This window comes from Zeugodacus cucurbitae, chromosome X, assembly GCF_028554725.1.
Source record: "Zeugodacus cucurbitae isolate PBARC_wt_2022May chromosome X, idZeuCucr1.2, whole genome shotgun sequence".
Classification (NCBI taxonomy): Eukaryota; Metazoa; Arthropoda; class Insecta; order Diptera; family Tephritidae; genus Zeugodacus; species Zeugodacus cucurbitae.
In genome coordinates, this window is record NC_071672.1 from 29,057,403 (window position 1) to 29,063,402 (window position 6,000).

The 6,000-nt window shown below is 36.7% G+C and overlaps 1 protein-coding gene across 1 annotated transcript in view; it reads right to left on the reverse strand.

Moving 5' to 3' along the window:
- Positions 1 to 5,667, reverse strand: part of LOC105220512 (glutamate receptor ionotropic, kainate 2-like) — a 41,571-nt gene extending 35,904 nt beyond the window's left edge. The window contains exon 1 of the mRNA XM_054235377.1: positions 5,472 to 5,667. The gene's annotated coding sequence lies outside the window, so the exon portion shown is untranslated. The remainder of the gene's footprint in view (positions 1 to 5,471) is intronic.
- Between the last annotated feature and the right edge of the window lie 333 nt (positions 5,668 to 6,000).

The following is a 6,000-nucleotide window of genomic DNA, read 5'->3' on the forward strand; positions in this document are numbered from 1 at the left end:
GTATGTGGTGATTTGCACCTAACATCAAAATGCACTCTTAAAAAAGAGGATACAAATAACAAATGCAGTAACTGTGGAGGAAATCATACTGCTAACTACAGGGGCTGCCCCGTATATAAAGACTTGAAATCAAAATTGTCACTGGGAATTCAAGCTCGTCGTAACCAAATGTTGAATATCCCTCGTAACGAAAATGTAGTAGACCAGACCAGAGACCAGAGTTCGAAACCTGGTAATTCTAAGGATATCCTTGTCCAGGGAAGCTATGCAAATGTGGTAAAAGGCAACGCTGTGCAAATGCAACAACCGCAAAATCCACCAAGTGGAGGTATTGAAAATATGATTCTAAATCTGACTCAATGTATGACACAATTCATGTCTACCATGCAAAACATGATCCAAGATTTGATCAAATCTCAAAATCAAATTTTACAAACCTTATTATCTAAAAAATGAGTATACTAAATATTTGTATATGGAATGCCAACGGTGTAAACCAACACAAACTGGAGTTAATACGATTTCTGACTGAAAAAAGCATAGATGTTATGCTGCTATCAGAAACTCATTTAACAAATAAAAACAATTTCTTTATAGCGGGATATAGACTTCATGTTACAAATCATCCAGATGGAAAGGCGCACGGTGGAACAGCAGTATTGGTTAGAAATCGGCTAAACCACCATGCTTTAAAACCACATGCTACAGCGCAGCTACAAGCTACAACAATATCATTGAAAAATCGAGGTTCTGACCTCCATCTGACGGCTGTATACTGTCCACCTCGTTTTAGAATTACAGACTGCGAATTTAAAGATTTTTTTGGAACGCTAGGTCCAAGATTTCTAGCAGGTGGTGATTATAATGCAAAACACATGTACTGGGGCTCACGTCTTATTAATCCGAAAGGACGACAGCTGTACTACACTATTATAAATAAGCACAATAACCTTGATATAATATCTCCTGGTAAGCCGACATACTGGCCCAGTGATAGAAACAAAATACCAGACTTAATAGATTTTGCTGTAGTCAAAAATATAGATAGATCGCTAATAACAGTAGATACATGTATTGACTTATGTTCTGATCATTGTCCTGTACTTAAAAAGTTATGCGAACAGCCCATGATAGTTGAGCCAAAAGTATCTCTAACATCTTTTAAAACTAACTGGTTGAAATATAGAAAATATATCAGTAGCCACATTAATATCGATTTAAAAATAAGTACAGGAAGAGATATTGATGAAAGCGTAATGGAATTCAACAATGTAATAACTAATGCAGCTGTCTTGGCAACACCTAAAAGAAAAGTTAAGGTTTTTAGAAACATGTCTAATAATGAAATAGAAAAGCTTGTAAATGAGAAAAGGCAAGCGAGACGTGAATGGCAGTTAAGTCGTTCCCCTTCAACTCTGCGTCAACTGAAATCGGCTGCACGTAAGTTAAAAAAAGCACTTAAACGCGATACAATACTGAAAATTATATAAAGCACCTGTGTCCAAATTCTAGCAAGAAAAACTCCCTTTGGAAAGCCCAAAAGTATTTTAAGCCTCCAGTAGATTCCAAGATGCCTATAAGACAGTCGAATGGTAATTGGGCGCGCAGTAATGAGGAAAAGGCAAATTGCTTTGCAAATCACCTAGAAAAGGTATTTCAACCCAATGGCCCAAAAAACAACTTTAAGTTGCCAACTTTGCTCAATATTGCAAACGAGTCAAGCGTGTCTATTAGGACGTCTACTTATGAAATTATCAAGATCCTGAAAGACCTAAATCCGAAAAAGTTTTCAGGACACGATAATATTACTCCAAAAATGTTAATTGAGTTGCCAAATATTGCTATATCAGTGCTCTCTTTGCTCTTTAATGCAATTCTTGGTTTCGGGTACTATCCAATTTCGTGGAAAAAGTCGCAGATCATCATGATAGATAAACCTGGAAAAGACTTAACACAACCATCTTCCTACACACCAATAAGTCTCTTACCATGTCTTTCCAAAATATTCGAAAAAGTTTTACTATCAAAAATGTCTCCTTTCCTCCACGAAAATAATATAATACCAACCCATCAATTCGGGTTTCGTGCTAAACATGGCACAGTAGAGCAAGTGAATAGAATTACAAACGAAATCAGGAAAGCATTCGAGCTCAGAGAGTACTGTTCAGCTATTTTTCTCGATGTAGCTCAGGCGTTCGATAAGGTCTGGCATGAAGGCCTTTTATGGAAAATCAAAAACGTTTTACCTTACGAATTGCATAAAACATTGGAGTCATATTTAAGAAATAGGAAATTTACAGTTAAAGTAGCAGATTTTATATAAGAAGAACGAGCAATAAGGGCCGGTGTACCTCAGGGCAATGTATTAGGCCCCACTCTGTACATAATATATACAGCAGACATTCCAATAGCTAATAACGTATTGACATCCACTTTTGCGGATGACACAGCCATAGTAAGCCGAAACAAATGCCCCATTAGAGCATCAAGAGTATTAGAGGAGCACTTAACTTGTGTCGAAGAATGGCTAGCCAACTGGCGTATAAAAATTAATGAGCAAAAATGCAAGCATGTTACATTTTCTCTAAGACCAGAAACATGTCGGACAGTTAAAATAAACAATGTATTAGTACCCCAAGCGAATGAAGTAACTTATTTTGGGATTCACCTGGATCGAAGGCTTACGTGGCGGAAACATATAGCGAGTAAATTAACTTGCATGAAGTTAAGAGCAGCAAATTTAAATTGGCTTCTAAACAAAAATTCTAAACTTAGCCTAGACAACAAAGTCCTGTTATACAATGCAATCATAAAACCAATTTGGATGTATGGTATTTAACTGTGGGGTACGACCTGTGCAACCAACATTGATATAATTCAGAGATTCCAATCTAAAATGCTTAGAACAATAACGGGTTCACCATGGTACATGCGTAATAAAAATATCCATAAGGATCTTGATATTCCTATGGTAAAGAAGGAAATAGAGGACAGCAGAAAGAAATATATTTCTAAACTTCGTGAACATCCAAACCCATTGGCAAATGCCTTGGTACATTCCAATCAAACTCGTTTAACAAGAAGAGATCTACCTGCCTACTAAAGAGCAACGTTCTGCCAAAAAGCTCAAACACATTCTTGAGCTTACTTAGTTGTAAATAGATTTAAGATTTTAATACTTATTGTTAGGCTTTAAACAAAGCAGATTCAATAAATAAAGAAATATTGAAAAAAAAGAAGGGGCACTTAAGCGGGGATTACTGTATACGGAATAAAGCCTACCGTACGTTTAAAAACTCTAATTTTACTAATATTAGATATATGGGAGCTAGGGAATGTTATGACACGATTTCACCCATTTTTGGCACAGTGGCATACTATTAGAAGAAAATGATTCCCTCTAAATAAAATGAAATTATCTGATAGATTTTTCGATAAAAAATTATTCTTAACAAGTAAGGAAGGGCTAAGTTCGGGTGTAACCGAACATTTTATACTCTCGCAATTTATTTATTTAACTTTATTTATATTATATAATACACAATTTGACCCACATATTCGTCATATATATTGTATAAAGTCAATTGAAAGTTGGAAACCATAATATTAGGTTAGAAGCACCGAGGTCCTCGTGTTCGATATATGGGGCCTTAAAAACCTATGGTCCGATTTTGGCGATTTTTAGAATGGGGCTGCCACACTATTAACATAGTATTTGTGCAAAGTTCTGCACCGAGATCTTCACTAGTACTTACTCTATATACTGTAAAGTTAACGATTCAGATCGTCTTCAAAGTTCTGGTAGATAGGAAGTAGGTGTGGTTGTGAAACGATTTGGCCTATTTTCACAACATATCATTGGGATGTAAGGAAACTATTACAAACCAAGTTTCATTGAAATCGGTCGAGTAGTTCCTGAGATATGGTTTTTGACCCATAAGTGGGCGACGCCACGCCCATTTTCCATTTTGTAAAAAAACCTGAGTGCAGCTTTCAGCTGCCATTACTTATGTGAAATTTAGTGTTTGTGACGTTTTTTGTTAATGAATTAACCCACCATTAGTAATTTTCAACCTAACATTTGTATGGGAGGTGGGCGTGGTTATGATCCAATTTCTTTCATTTCTGGACTGTATAAGGAAATGGCTAAAAAAAACGACTGTAGAAAGTTTGGTTTATATAGCTCTATTGGTTTGCGAGATATGTACAAAAAACTTAGTAGGGGCGGGGCCACGCCCACTTCCCAAAAAAATTACATCCAAATATGCCCCTTCATAGTCCGATCCTTCATACCAAATTTTATTTCCATAGCTTTATTTATGGCTTAGTTATGGCACTTTATGTGTTTTCGGTTTTCGCCATTTTGTGGGCGTGGCAGTGGTCCGATTTTGCTCATTTTCGAACCTTCCTATGGTGCCAAGAAATAACTGTGCCAAGTTTCATCAAGATATCTTAATTTTTACTCAAGTTACAGCTTGCACAGACGGACGGACGGACAGACAGACATTCGGATTTGAACTCCACTCTTCACCCTGATCACTTTGGTATATATAACCCTATATCTAACTCGTTTAGTTTTGGGTGTTACAAATAACCGTTATGTGAACAAAACTATAATACTCTCTTTAGCAACATTTGTTGCGAGAGTATAAAAAAACGGAGTTCTTCTTGTTTGATATCTGGAGCCTTGAAAAGATATAGGCACATTTCGACAATTCATTTAAATCGGTCGAGTAGTTTCTTCGACGGAGAGCCGAATGGTCGGACAAACACACATCCGGATTTCAACACGTCTCGCCATTTTTATCAATATTATTATTTTATTATGGTCGAAGAACATTAGCTGCGGCGAATACCGCAGACGATGGAACAATGAACTCTATGAGTTATTCGACGGCATTGACATAGTTCAGAGTATAAACAGACAGCGGCTACGCTGGCTAGGTCATGTTGTCCGAATGGACGAAAACACTCCAGCTTTGAAAGTGTCAAAGCAGTACGCATTGGTAGAAGCAAAGGAAGAGGAGACCTCCTCCGTTGAAAAGACCAGGTGGAGAAGTGCCTAACTGCACTTGCTATCACCAATTGGCGCCAAAGAGCGAGAAGGAAGAACGAATGGCTCGGCTATAACCGCGATAGCGGTGTCAACGCCAGTTAAGAAGAAGAAGTTATAACACTTTATAGCTTTTCGTTTAACGACACTAATGTGGTTTGGGAGCCGTCCGATTTCGCACAGCAACAGTACCAAGCTTTTTATGGTGCACGGATGGACGGACAGAGAACATACATTCGGCTTTCAACTCTACTCGTCATCCTGTTCACTTTGTTGTATATAACTCTATGACTGACCCGTATAGCTAACAAAACTGATAAACTGTGTGCAGCATCTTTGACATCTTTGATATAACAATTTATATAGGACATGTGTGTATATATGTTTAGCTTTCATGTGCATAAAGTAATTAAATTACCAGTCTTTTCATTTTCGGTTTATCGGTTACATGGCTTTTAAACTCCAAATTGAGCAGTTTTTACGCAATTATTATACATGTATACATTTAACACTTGATTTGCTTATTGATGAGTATGTTATGTCTGAAAATGTTGAAATACTGTCGTAGGGGTTTATTATTATCAAATGTATAAATTAAAATACCCTCAATGAGATTACTTTATAACACACGAGTGTCTTCAGCAATAAGGGATGGAAAAGCGTTGCCATACTGCTTTTGTAGAAGTCACTGCATTTATTTATAGTGTAAACAAGCTGTGAGTTGGTTCATTCTTAAGCGTATAAAAGTTAAGATCCTTATTTTTATATTCATATCAGCGTTAAAAACAATGAATTTATCTCAGGAACTACTCGACCGATTTGATAATCAACGCGAAGAACTCAGTGTCTTATGGTAATTTTTCTCCGAAAATATCGGTAAATCTCTCAGATATCTCAACTTAAGGGTAAGGTTTGACAACTATTTTTCCATTTTTTTTCTGAATCAT